This window comes from Copadichromis virginalis, linkage group LG7 (assembly GCF_057382275.1).
Source record: "Copadichromis virginalis isolate Kocher_CV1m ecotype Utaka linkage group LG7, C_Virginalis_male_GT1.1, whole genome shotgun sequence".
Classification (NCBI taxonomy): domain Eukaryota; kingdom Metazoa; phylum Chordata; class Actinopteri; order Cichliformes; family Cichlidae; genus Copadichromis; species Copadichromis virginalis.
In genome coordinates, this window is record NC_140624.1 from 33,677,656 (window position 1) to 33,692,256 (window position 14,601).

Consider the following 14,601-nt stretch of genomic DNA (forward strand, 5'->3'; position numbering starts at 1 on the left):
GAAGTAATATATTTCAGCAAATCAGCTTAAAAGCATCAGATTAGTCTCCCAGAGGCTAGATTATGTTAACAATGGCAGCATTTTTGACAAATTTCTAAATGACCAATTTGTCCAACTTCATCAAGGTTAATTTTTTTTTTAAATGCACCCCACTGACTGTTGGTTGGAAGAGACTACTGTGTGGTTAGCCTTAGGCATGTATGCCAAATAGAATACACATTTATCCAACCTTCATACCAAATTCATGCCAAATGGAAAGTCTTTGTTGTTGGGGTTTTTTCTCACACATAGGCAGGCCACTAAAGTATGTTTGGAACTAAAGAATGCCTCCAGCCTCCACTTTACTACTCAATAACCATCTCACTCTTATTTTCAAACATCAGTCGTTGCTAACCTGTTAGCTCTGGCCCATTTCAGCCAGGTCACCCTTGTGGTGGTTGTCAACATCATTCAGCTCAATCTCCAACGCCCATTGTTGTGAACTGCAGGTGGCACTACACTAAGTGCTGTTTTATTGGGTAGTCACTCTTAAGACAAACTATGGAACAGTTCTCACTGTAGTATTTGCATCGTACAATGGTTTACACTTTTTGAATTGTGAGGCTTTATGTTTTTCAACGATGCATAATTTGGGTCAGGCATATTCCTTTGCCTGTATTTGGACTGGTCAGTATTGAGAGATTCAGGCTATCCAAGTAGTTTTAAGTACTACTCTTAAATAAATGACTTTACATGCATCACATAGCCAAATGTTACTAGATGGCCTAGCTGAGTTATTGCATAAAGTCACTAATGAAGTCATATGTCTATGCATAATTAACTTCTACAAGTGCTTCATCAGGGGCGTCTCACTTTTCTCTGAGCCTCTGAAGGATTGCTGTGAGACTGCCCATCAGAATCTCTTCTTGAATCACATATTGTCCATTAGCTGTTATTTTTATCTTATTGTTGCAAGACATTTTTTTAAGCATTTTGTCTGTATTTTGTTGGACGGTTCACATAGAATCAAACATCTGTGTAAATCTGTGGTAAAATGTAATCATTCACCTATAATGTGTCTGTCTGCAGACCAAAACTCATGACTGCGCAAATAAACATGCAGACACATTCGAGGACCCACCCTGTGTAGTGCAAACAGAACCGTGTTTTACATCTGTCGCCCGTGTGGGTCTTGGATTGTGTCCAGTTCTTTAGAAGTTATACGGTATAATGTTATTTTCAACTAATTGTGCTTTCAGTCGTGGAAAGTCCCATTATTTGTAAAATCTAAATATATTTATTATTTTTAGCTTTCAAACTAAAGGCTGGTACTTTCACTTCTTCTAATCGGGGACACTCCCAATAGGACACAAGGTTGTGTTTTATGTTCTTGTCTCCCTGAGTGTGTAATTTCCCACTGCATGTTTGGTTTCCTTTAGGTCTACCTGCTGTGTCTTTGTGTTGCTCTACCTGTTTTTCTCCCTGACTGTTGGACAGACGACAGCTCACAGAGGTTTTATTTCTTTTGGATGAGTCTTTGGGAGGAGCTCATCATAAGTAGGTTGCACACCCAGCCCTGCACACCTGTGCATGTGTATGCATTGCGATGCGGTTGGGTGGTGGTGAGAGTGGTATTGTGCCAAACCCTAAAATAACCCAGAGTAATACCTGTATGCAGTAAAAACATACCATTAATCAGTCTGGTGTAGGTCGTGCATTAGGGTAAAAAAGGAAGTTACTGGAAGATGGTGGATTATTTTCCGTAATGGCACTTTATCTGCCACAGTTTTTCCATACATGTTGTGGTAATCTTTAATTAAGTGTTCCCTAGTTTAAGCTGTCATCTGCATTAAGATGCCAAATACATTTTATTTTCACATCATCACTTGACAAATGTATAAAGTTTTCCTTTTCCCTCAGTTTAGAAAGTGCTTCCTGAACATCACCTAGTAAACTGTGTGTGTGAGCACTTTTCAAGAAATGGGGGGGCATAGTGGTTTTGTTGTGTTTGACATGGTTAACGTCAGGGTGACAAGAGATCTGATTAGTTAATTGTTAACTACAGAGGGACAGGCCCACCTATGCTTCAATTAAAAGGGGAAGTGACAGGAAGAGGGCAAATACAGGAGAGGTGGTATTTTGTTTATTCACCTCATTGGGTACAGACAAACTGGTTTTATACTGCTGGTGTTTTTACAGAGAGAGAGGAAGAGGCGACTTTTGTTGTGATTTGGCACTATTTAAATAAAATTGAATTGAATTGAAAGAACTGCATGTCCAGTAAGGTTTAGCTGTGATTAATTAATCAACTACAATCCTCAGTACTGGGTTGGTTTCGAACTTGAATTTCTAAATAAGTTCCGAAAGTTTCCAAAGAGACTAAACACTCTGTTTGGTCAAAGTTATGTTGACCTCCTTGTCCTCCGCTGTGTATTTTCTGCATTTCTGCTCCTCCATTGTTTGATCCCAGTTGTTCCAGTTCGCAGTCCAGCTGAGTAGAAATAGAGTTCAAAAATGCAGTAGAAATGTCTGTTGTGGTGTAGATCAGTACCCATTGTAGGCGTTTCCCCTAGAAATCAGGTTGGCAGAAGTGTTAAATTCAGCACAACTGAAACACGTATGTTTTTTGTAGTTTTTAATACATAATGGATGACAGTCGGGAATTTAACTTTCTATTTTCACTGTGTATAGTAAAAACAATGTTTTTGACAGAGCGTGGGAAGTAACAGGTTCTATCTGGTGGACTTACATTAAACATAATAGGCCATTTAATGTGCTAGCAGCCAGCAGGAAAGATCCAGAAACGAGAATTTCACCACTTTCAGATGCAGTGTTAGGTTTCTGAAAACATCTTCACAGTTTTGTTTTGACAGAACTACAATTTTAGAATAGAATAGAATAATCCTTTAATTGTCCTACAAGGGGAAATTTGGTAAATTTTATTAACAATTTGGTAAATTGTATTAACAATTATAAGACAAGCCTTAAACTTAAAGACATAAATGTAGTTTTATCTGACGGAGGTCTTTATTTTGAAAAATTAGAATGACATTTTTAGCATTAGGAGTTAACCAGACTATATTTAAAGAAAAAACACATGACTTGGCAATTTTGTAAATTAACATAATCGTTACACTGTTAATGAACTTCGTCACTAAAAGTTGTTTCCATAATGAAACATTCCTCGTCAGTAAATGTTACTGCAAGGCGTCGCCTGCTGTTCACTCCCAGTTTAAAGCTTCTGGTGGCTCAAAGTGCATCAGTGCACAAGGTGACATACCAGAGCTGTGAGTCATGAATAAGGCGTGCTGGGTAGGAGAGGTTTCCTTGTGTACAGACATAGTTGCTTGCTGAGCAACAAATATCTGCAGTTATCGTGACAGTGCATGCCCATAGACCTCTGACCCTTTTATCTGATAAAATGCCTCACTTACAGATTTTAAGATTTTTTTTTTCCTAAAAAGAAAATTGTAAAAAAAACAAAAAGAAAATTCATTCTGAATAAGCAACTATTCACCATGATATTCAATATTAAGAGAGCTAGTGTCAATGACAAAGGTGATGATGCGTGATTCATAACTTCCTGTGGGTGGTAGAGTGTCTCACCTGATTACATAACATAATATTATTGGTTTAAACAATGAGATCTTAAAAAAATATCTTAGAAGCGATCTGAAAAGAGGGAAAGTAACACTCTTATCAGGAAAATCTTACTTTCACTAATGACAGCGTTTCATATGCTCCTGGAGCAGGGACAACTCTTGACTAGGTTGAAGGTTTTATGATTTCAACTCTACACTGGACTGCAGGTTAGTTGAATTCGAGCTAACTCATTTATGAGTAAAAGTGTTCTGGATTTTTTTTTTTTTAACAGAATCGGCCAAGACTAAATCAGAGTCAGAGTAAAGCTTCAGCAGGCTTATAGCCTATTTTAGCTCATATAGGTTTGGTTTAATAGCACATTTGTGTTTACAATTTATGGTTTAATGTCCTAAAGTCAATTTCCTCCAGCAGCTGTTTTCAGGAAACAAGCTTTTAAAAGCAGTCGAGTGCAGGAAGGGGTCAAGGGGGCCATGCGTGAAGTGGCTGCTTGTATTTTTTGTAAACTTAATCACATGACTACAAACACAAAGGGAGACTGACAACATGGAGAAGCAAAACGATCAGAAAGACATAGAAAGTGACCTTAAGCAAAATCAGCACAGAGGGCTTTGAAATGACTACAAAGGGATGCAAAAAGCAAAAGAAGCATGACCGACAACCTTAAAGAGACAAAATAAGAAATGCCACCTGATACACAGAGACGTACAACGGGAGTGAATTTGGAGCTGGCATTGATGAAGTGTAAAAATTCATGTTTTCCTGAGGAGTGATATAAGGTAAGCAGACTGTTCCTTTAGATCCACCTCTATGATAAAATCTACACACATTTACACAAGGAACAGAAACGCATTAAGTGGCTTTGCCCTGACATTAGCCAGTTTTATTACTGTCTCTGAAGGATGAACCTGGACTTTAGAATTTCAGTCCAACTGCAAAATCTGGCAAGGTCTGGACTTTTAATCTTGCTGCTTAAATCTTATTGTGTGCATATGATTAAAGAGTCTTGAAAAAGGAGGGGGAGGCCTTCAGAGGTATTGGGAAGAAGGCCTCACCTTCCTCATACCTGCATACTTATAAAGGTGTGTCTATTTAACCTGCTACAGTCATTAGACCCCACCTAGACACACCCTGGGGACTCCCCCTGACTTTGAGGGGTCAGGGCAGGAACTGGTATTTGTGACATGGGTTCTTGTACTCTTTAGGATATCTAAATAATACCTTTAAAAACTGATCTGCATATGAAATACAAGGTTTGAAATGCCTAACCCATGATACTAAAGCTTGCATTGTCTTACAAATTGGACCAAACGTGTATTACAATTTAAATACTGGTTTAGCTGAAGTTTTGTAACAAAGTTTTAAGTCTAGAGCTTTTTCCTCCCTCTGTATCGCCCTCAAACACACACACATAAGAGGCTGAGTGAGCTAATCAATCAAGCCCACAATCCGTGACAAACCTTGGCTGGAGATTAACTGACCAGCTCACATTCTCTCTCCACCAGTCTCTCTAACACTCTCTCATCCTCTCTGTCTCAGAGGTTGTAGTTAGGGTCATCTCCATGTACACAGTAGTGCAGCCCACCCACTAACACATACACATGCAAACACAGAACCCCCCTGTGGTCTGAGCTCAGTCAGGAAATGAGTTTTGAGCCCGTCTGTCATCATGAGCACTTCTCTCTCTCCACGTCCTGCAGTGAGTACTTATGAAATGTTTCACAGCTGAAAGCTAAAGTGTGAGATAATTAAGAGAGTTCAGTTTTACAAGTTTGGTAGCAGCTCGTTTGAAGCTGTTTGTTGAAATGTAAGGCTTGATCAATGAAGAATTTACCTTACTGAATCTTTTGCAGTGATAAATATTTGATGAGATACCTCAGAGTGAGACATTTCAGAAAATGTTTTTTTTTTTTTTAGCTACAAAAAACATTTCACAAGTGACAGTTGTGTATGTTTGCTCACTTGGTCAGTTACCAAGGGGTGCCCGCAAAGGAAGCAATTTGCTTTTACGCTTTGCTCGCTGTTTCTTGCAAGCAGACATTTTGGGCTTTGGTTGCTTACGTAACCCTCTAACCTTTTTAGTACCTTGTCATATGTCAATCAGCTGTCTCTTTAATTCACATTAAACGTCTCTGTGATTGCTTGTTTCTGAGTTGAGAAAGATTTACTTGGACCTGCCCACTTTATGTTGCCAGTGGATCTATCTCCTTGAGGTTGTAAATGACATTAATTTTCAGTGGTCTTTTTTTCACTACGTTGCTGCCCTGTTAGTATTGAAAGGGAAAATAAATTGTGATTGTCAAATTAGCTATTTAGCTAGCCTAGAAATAGCTTTTAAATTCAGTATTATAAAGCCTCAGCTAAAACTAAGCTTTTATTTATTTTGCTTTATTCAGGACGGTGGCGCAGTGGTTAGCAAACTAAACAAGGTTCTTAGTTCAGTCCTACCATTGTCTGTCTCTATGTGTTAGCCCTGCAACAAACTGGTGACCTGTTCACAGTGTACCTTTCCTATCAACGAAGAATGAGTGAAATTGCTTTCCAGCAGTGAAATTGTAGCTTGTAACACTTTGCAAATGTAACGTTAGCTGCAAATGGCTAACGTAGCCTAGCCTCACGACGCCCCAAAACACTTCTCTTAAGGTCTTCTCACTTCTGTTGTCGGGTGAAATCGGAGACAGAGTTGCATAAAAAAATCAAATTGTGATTAGTTTGGTTGCTAGTAGATTGTCTCCTGCAGTGTTTGTGGACGATGTCAATTACATTCTGAGCAGTAGTGAAATTTCAAGTTTGATAAAAACTGGAAAAGGAGTTTGAAACTTTTGTCTTCAAAGTAAAAGTTGTGCCTTACTGCTGCAACCAGTGTGTTGTAAAAGTGGCAAATTTTACTTTCATTTCATTTCAGCTTTGTTTGTTTTGCACTTTTTACAATTTTAAATTGCTTGGCCAATATTTGGTGAGTGTTTGTAGACAAGTTGATGTCCTCTGTGCAAACTAGAGGCAACTTGAGCAACATGTTAGTGACCAAATTAATTGCAAGGTTGTTTTAGATCGAGTATTGTGCATATCTTTGTGATCATTCCCACCTAGGGATTGCCAAAAACCTCACGTAACCACTTCTCATTTGGTTCAGGAATACAAATTTTTCTCTAGTGATTTTTGGTTGCTAGCAGGTTATCCAGTGGTCTCAAGGCCTTAGCCATCATATTTTTAAAATGTAGTTATGTATTAACACCATTTGTGTTTTTACTCAAATATGTATTTAAACATTTCTTTAAGACCATAGACAGTGTGAGGTTATATTATTCTTACAGTTGCAGCATTTATATATGACTAATTTGTTTCGCCAATTAGGTTTTGTCGGGAAGCATAATTGGAAAAACAAATTAGCAGTATATAAACATAATTTCTAGGAGTAAGGGTTGTACAGTAATGAGGAGAGAATTATAGCGTCCCACATTCATCAGCCATTATATTTTACTTTCTAATTACTTTTTCTGAAAAGAATAGGACTTTGTTGGGTCCACTGAATGTCACACACCATTTAAATACTGTAAACCAAGAATGGTTTTCCTATTTCTGTCGTCTTTTAACAACTAAAAATGTCTCTCTGCTCTCCCAAGCTCCTGTCAGCGCATATAATCTTTCTCGGAGGGATTAAAATACAATGGACTTGTTTTGATTGCTTTTAATCAGACAACACAGACTTGGTGTCATGAACAACCAGCCCACTCATGTTATGAATGCATCCACTCGTATGGCGAGGAACGGAATTAATTGCCGCTGTCCATCTGTAGTTTTTATATATGTATGAAGATTGATTTTCTCATTTAAGTTAAAAATGTACATATGAGTCACTGAGGTTCGCTGCTTCAGCTCAGTCTGACAATGGCTCTCTGTGGTGGGTTTTGAAGCTGGTGGGTGGGTGAGAGTCTACTCAACAGGCAAAGTTGTGTTGTTACCAACACCTCCATTATATGTCTCTCCTTCAGAACAACATTGAATATTTCTGAGTTTATGTTACAGAGCACTTTGACATTTAAAGACTGAAACCAACTTAGACAATTTTAAGAGGTTCTGCACTTTTGCTATTACAAATAGCTTATTTGTTTCACTTTAAATGTTTTTGTACCAGCTCAGCTTTTCCACTGGGGAATTTTCAAGTTTGTGTTGCTGATATACTGCCAATCATTTTTCTGTAGGTTTGTAGGGTAATCCATCAAGGTGAAGACAAAAAGAGAGTCGTGTAGCTGACATTCTGACACACAGAGATGTGACCTCTCCTCCAGGACAGGACAGGAGCTCTACAGAGCATGTCATCTGACAATTTGCTTTATCATGTGTACTTATTTGGAGGTCTGCTAGTCAGCGCAACAGCTCAGTTGAGGCAAGGGCTAATTTTTATTTTATGCAGTATTTAGAACTGGAACTATTAGACTTTCTATTTAAGCCACCTTATTACTATCTAGATCTGAGACTGTTGACAAGACCAAATAAAATTTTAGCTATATAATGAAAAGTTGTAACCTTAAATTACTTGCCTGGTTGTGTCTTTTTTGCTCTAAATAGGAACATATTTAACAAAATGAGCATTATGTCACAATAAAGAACACTTGAAACGAGCATTTGAAGCCATAATCTCATCAAGAAAGCATTTACTGCGACCATTAATAAAGTGAGAAGTGGGCCCTTTTCTCATAGACTCCAGTATAATCAGATTTCTATTTGCAACCAGAGGATTCATCCCCTGGTGGCCATTAGAAAGAATGCACTTCTGAAATGTCTGGTGTTCATCTTTTATATGGAGTTGATAATTTTATCTTCATCTTTTGTTTTCAGTTATGTTGAGTCAAATTATCTAAAGCAGCACAATGGGGTATTTATTTTTTAGCGCTTTGATCTTTTTATTCTGTCTGATTTTATTTGATCATCTGCTTACATGCTCTGTGTTACAGATGGAAAACAGTTGCGTGCTGGTATATCCGGTCTTTGCTTCAAAAGTGCATAACTTTGAAGTCAAAATTGAATTTAGAGGTTCAGCGTTCACTGCGGAGGGTAGGATTTGATAAATTTCAGCCTTCCTCTCTCCCATTGCTCCTCTTCATTCCACACAAATGAAAATGAGCTCATGTGGTTAAAAAAAATCACAGGAGCGTGCCTTGCTAATTGGGTGTTGTTCTAATTTCAGTTCACAATGTCATTTTGTCTTCCAGGCAGAACCGTTTGTCCTTCAGTTAATCTCAATTTCTACTCTAAATGCCCACTTTAGTTGCAGAATGTCTTTCTCTGTAATAGCAGCTATTAGCATTCAGACTCAAAGTGGTATTTGGTTGCTGCAAAAGCCGTAGTTTGTTAAGGATACAGCAGATTTACTGTGTGACATTTGCTGAGATGAAAGATGATTAAATGCTCTGCTTCTCTCTACAGTCTCCAAACTTCCAGCGGAACAAAGAGGAGTTTCCTGCTTCGTTGGAGAAACTCCGGCAGCTAATAGAAGAAGTTGTTCACATCCTAGAATCATCCATTGTTGATCAGGTAAATGGCAAAACAAGAGAAAACCTGCCTCCAATTAATGTAAAGTAATGTAAAGTAAAACTTGTATAGAAGAATATAAATATAAAAATGAAAAGGTTTCTGTTATAAAATATAAGCAATAAAACAATAATATATGAATTATACAAGGGTAAAACAAGGGTTAACGTTATAATATAACAAAAATTACAATGCAAGTATAAGATATGATGAAATGCACAACTCATCTTTCATGAGTGAAGTCATTATAAATTTGTCTGAAGGTCAGTAGAACAGCAGCCGTAGGATCTGAAACATAAAACCACCACTGAAAAAAGCCCTGTTAGATCGTTATCGCCTGTATTATTGAGGCATCAAGTATTTTATGCTTGATGTTGGCTGGAGTTGGCAGTTTCGATTTTAACGTAATGTCTGTTAAACATGAGTCTTTGCTAGAGGGTATGGGGCTAATTGCACAACACTGCCTTAACTGCATTCCTCCCAACAGTCTGTATGGGGGTTTGTTTTTCTTATTTCCACTCTCTTTATGCCATTGGCTTGATTCTTCCCTTCATTTCTCTGTGGGAATCTGGGCCCGCTTCTCTCTGTCTGCCTCTCCTCCTCCCTTCCTTTCCCTCTTTGTGGATGTCTCCTGAGGCCATGTTCAGACAGGCAGCTCAAATCCGATTTATTCCCCTACTCTGAGGCCTTAATTGCAGAAAGTAAAATAATAAAAAAAGAACAATCGAGATAAACCCGCTTTTGAAAAGCTAGTCAGTTGGTTTTAATGTCACACTCTGAAGTTTTTTATGATCATAGTTTCATAAATGCAGATGTGCTACCAGCCAGTCCTACCGGGAATTTCGAAGATCTTAACTTTTTATCACCTCCACCCTGTGCTCTTACATAAAACTGATTGATGAAGTGTATTACCCAATGACATGACATGGTAGAGAGCACTGTTAGAGATTACCACATATATGATATTCATAGTCAAAAAGTAACACAAGTTAGTTTAATTTTCTGTTCAGCTGAAGAACTCTGATTCAGAAATTTAGTCACTTTCACTGTGGACAGTGAGGACTAAAGATCATATCTGGGAAAAACAAATCAGATTTGGCTGCTGAGTGAACATAGTGCCAGTTTGTCTCTCAGACTGAGTCACATGGACACATAGACACACAGACGAAGGGGAGGATGAGGGTGATCGTCATGTTCTGCCAGGATGACTCAGTCGGTCTGTTGTCTTTCAGCCTACAGCCGCTCACTGAAGGACTCTGTCACCTTGACAAGTTCAGACTCACAACCAGAACTTTATATTCCAACTTGTTATGTACTCATAGGGTCTCAGTCCATTTCTTTTCACCTCCTCTCGTCTGTCTGTATTTCTCATGCCTGGTGATTCATCCTTCTTCTGTTTGACAAAGTGAGACTTCTGAGAGCTGTTGCGTAGTACTCTGCAGACTAAATATATAGGATGACTTATAAGGTGGCTTATCTGTGCTTTGTCTTTTTTAATTGTCAGCAGTTTCTCTGAGATTCAGTTGTTAAGAATTTTTCTTACCTCACCTTATACTAAATAAAACAGTTCATACGCTGGGTGTGTGGATCCGAGACAATAACTGAATAAAAATAGTCACAAATGGACCAGGATATGTCAGTACCAACTTCATTACCTTGACTGCTTTTTCTGTCTGTATGATCTGTCCATTGTGTGGTGCCAGCATCAACTGGTGGAAAGATTATGTCCTAGTGGACTTCCGCCTAATTAAATGGTAAACAGGTTTTCACTGTAATCTAACAAAACTAAGACTCTGTTGTCTACTGTAGTAGCTCTGGGCATCACCACTATGGTGCCTTGAATGAAATGCTCATTGTAAGGTATCAGCAGGTTATACTGCTTGGTTCCCAGAGTTGAATTAAGCCTAGTCTTAGACTAAAAGAAAATGTTAATCTCGGAGTAGGCTTAATTAGTGGCTGGGAAACTGAGCTGTAGTTTAGCAGCCTTGTTAGCATGTTAGCGTTAGGGTAAAATTATAGCTAAAGGGTAATGGGGTTATTAGCTTTTTAAAGCTGTTTGGCTACAAACCAAAGTAAAAGTACTTTTGGCTGCTCCCTCATTTCCCAAGGGGAAGGGGGGGGGGGGGGGGGGGCATAATGGTTGGATTTGCAAGTTTAATTTGGCAGGAATTTTTTTTTTTTTGCTAGATCCTCTTCCTCATACAACCATCCAAGTTTGGGACTAACAATGGAGTACACTTATTTATGCTGCCCGAGGCTGGCTTTGAGACTGTCAATTATATCAGCATTCTTTGATTTCATTGTGTATATAGTTTGATTTGAATATCACCATGAAATATATTGTTCAGTAAAGGTTGAGACATTTTGTTCAATATTACAACTTCCTGATTGTCCCAGATGAAAAGTTATTTATCACTACTACATAATCTTTATCAATCTGATTAACATGGTGGGTTTCACAACACACCATGTTTTTGACATGTTTTCCTCTGTTCGCATTAAAGTTGTGTTGACTAGTATGAAATTGTTGCATATTATCTTTTGTTCCCAGAGTTTACATCATACAAATAGATTCTGAGGAAATTTTGCAAATATTATTCCTAGATTGAGCAGAAACTGGAGGTTTTCCTGTCTTTTTTTTTTTTTTGTGATATTGCTGGTGGCCATCGAGAAAAATTTACTAGCACTAGTGAGTGGCACCTGAAAGCTCTAATGACTGTTCCATCTCAGGGTTTGGTGTGTGAGGCCACAACAGGAAAAGAGGGACTGCTGGGATTTGCTGTTCTGAGCCAAGAATTGACCTTTCACCTCCAGCAGCTGCAGAGACGGACAGAGCAAGAGCTCAGCAACATACGAACACAGTGAGTCAAAATAGTTTTTGTGGTTTGGTATTAGGAGTTGTGAAAGTGTTTCCTTTCAAAGAGCATATTTTTAGTTTCTTGTTTCTTGGACTTGAGAAGAATGGATAGTTGATGAAGTTTGAGTTTTCTTGTATCTTCAAGCACCTTGTAACTTCAAGAACACTGCTGAGCAACACCATTATCTGTTTTTTGTTCATAACCTTTCTGAACAATGTTAGTATGTTCAGTCCAAGACACTGGCTTAAGTTCTTGAATCAGGATTTTCTTCTGCAATCTGGGTTATGTCTTAAATCACTCCGGAAATATTTTCAATAGATGGTATTTGTTGCATCATATGATCAAAGTACTTCTAGTTTATTGTCCTGATGGTAGTGAGAATTTCTTCTTCTTCCACACTGGTGACTTTGGCTGTCCAAAGTATCACCGGTCTCCCTGCACCTCTAATCTCCTACAGGAAGCATTAGTTAATGTTCATGCAATAACACTGTGTAGGTTTATATGACAGTACGTAGAGTGATTACATTCTTGTCAGAACTTTTCTCATTTTCTGAAATGAAACACTGGTTCTCATCATCTTGGCACTGGAGGTATTTATATCATGGTAGTTTACTTCTACAAATGATGCTTCTTCTAACGTCTTAAAAGAAGAAACTAACCTGTCAAAGCCTGTATCTTTACGTTATCATAAAGATAAAACATTAGCAACCTATTTAAGAAGTAAGGCTCTACACCCCTACACACGGGGCTGTAGACTGACTGCTGGCCTGAACACTGGCTTATCCTGATTACCCTCCTACATATTAATGCATGATAAAGATTTCAACAGTCATCTTGACAGGCCAGTTTTCTCGAGAGTAGCTTGTTTTTTTATTTCTGTTGAAACTGTATCACGCTATGACAGGTTAGTTGTTGACAGATTTTCTCTCTGGTTCATTTCTGCAGTAAGGACATCTGGAGATGATGAGTTTTTTTTCATTGTTTTGTTTTGTTTGCTTAGTGAAAACAAAAAAAGTCCTTTTGCACGTTAAACCCTTTAGAGTGACATGCTTAAACAAACTGAAAACACCCACTTTCAAACCTAATATTCTAAAAAAATGAATCTGCTAACATTAAAGTCAGTGTTTACTGAAGGATTGGTGCAGGAAATTATATGACAGAATAGATCAAATTCACAATTTATTCTTTACATGTTGACTAGTATCAGTAATCTTAGAGTTTAGGTTCCCACCAATTTCTTTGATTGAAATCTACTGCTATGTGGTACTTCACCACATGAGTGTGATTGTCATCTTCAGTGAAGCATGAATAGACTTAGAAAAACTGTTTGGAGCAGCATCTGCAACCCGTCCCTCTACATCTCAGGCAGACAAATAACAAGCACATCCACGTTATGTAACAGTTGGCCAGATCAACAGAAGTATGGATGTATGCTGATTGCAGTAAGTAGAGCTGGGCGATAGAACGATAACGATATGTATCGCGATATAACTTTTACTCGATAGAGAAATTAAGCTATCGCGATAGACCTCGCCGCTCTTGTCCTCTTTAAAAAAAAAAAAAAAAAAAAAAAAAAAAAGGTCAGCCAATCTAAATTAAGTAGCGCAGAGCCGAACCAATCACAGCCGCAGCGTCACGTCGCGTGACTTGTTACGTACAGCACAAGTGCCAAGCCGCACGTGGGTTTGTTTGGGAAGCAGCCAGCGGGTAATGGGGCCAGCGCATAATGGAGGAAATGAGTGTGCCGACTAGAAAAATCAACCGAGCGTGACCGAAGAGAAAACAGATGATGGTTCCAACGCCGGAGAGATTGTCGAACGGAAGAGCCATAGAAGTTCCGTAGTGTGAAGGTATTTCGGCTATTTCAAGTCTGACAAAAAACAGAGTAGCGTGCACTGTAAATTGTGCCGAAAGCAAGTCTGGAAATACAATAAACTGGTGCATGCGTCACACTGTGCGCCACGTTATTGTTTCGGTGAAATGAATTTCTACAATACTGTTACTGTTAATTCTACTCTCTGCAGTGTTTAAATGCTTACATATACACACAGTTACTGTCCCTCCACACATACGACTCGGTTCTGCTTCTATGCCCCAGCTTTGTTTACTTTTTCCCACCGAGGCTTCTAGACTTCTGATTGGCCAACATTTCTGCACGGTTAGGAATCTAGCGCCACCTGCTGCTTTGGCATGTTCATAGCAGCGTTTTCCTTCATTTCTGCCTTTATGTGTGGACGGGATTATTTTTTAAAACGAAAACGGAAAATCTCCGTTTTCAAAAATACCCGTGTACGTGTGGACGTAGCCTCAGTCTCTGACTGGAAGCGCTAATTCGTCATTCGGCTTTTGTCAGACTAAAGTAACTGTTAAAACTGTTTGAAAAGCTCAGCTATACAACAAGGAGAGATTGAGAATTTCCTTTTAGTTCTCAGTTTATTTGATATTGACAAAAGTTAGTCAGTTTTGTCTGTTCTTCTGTAAAACAAACTAAGATTTATTTTTAGAATTAATATTTTGTTTCTAAGTGGAATTGACAATTTAGTCTGTTTCGTTTGTTCTGTTTTGAAACTTAAACGCTTTAGCGGCTGCCTTTTGTGTAGTTTGCAATATTTGCCTTTATTTATCTGAAAAA

The 14,601-nt window shown here is 38.4% G+C and overlaps 1 protein-coding gene across 3 annotated transcripts in view; it reads left to right on the forward strand.

Moving 5' to 3' along the window:
- LOC146705458 (uncharacterized) overlaps positions 1-14,601 on the forward strand; it is a 52,422-nt gene that overhangs the window by 9,914 nt on the left and 27,907 nt on the right. For all 3 annotated transcript variants that reach the window (XM_085463120.1, XM_085463121.1, XM_085463122.1), the window contains exons 2-3: positions 9,007-9,114; positions 11,842-11,972. The gene's annotated coding sequence lies outside the window, so the exon portion shown is untranslated. The remainder of the gene's footprint in view (positions 1-9,006; positions 9,115-11,841; positions 11,973-14,601) is intronic.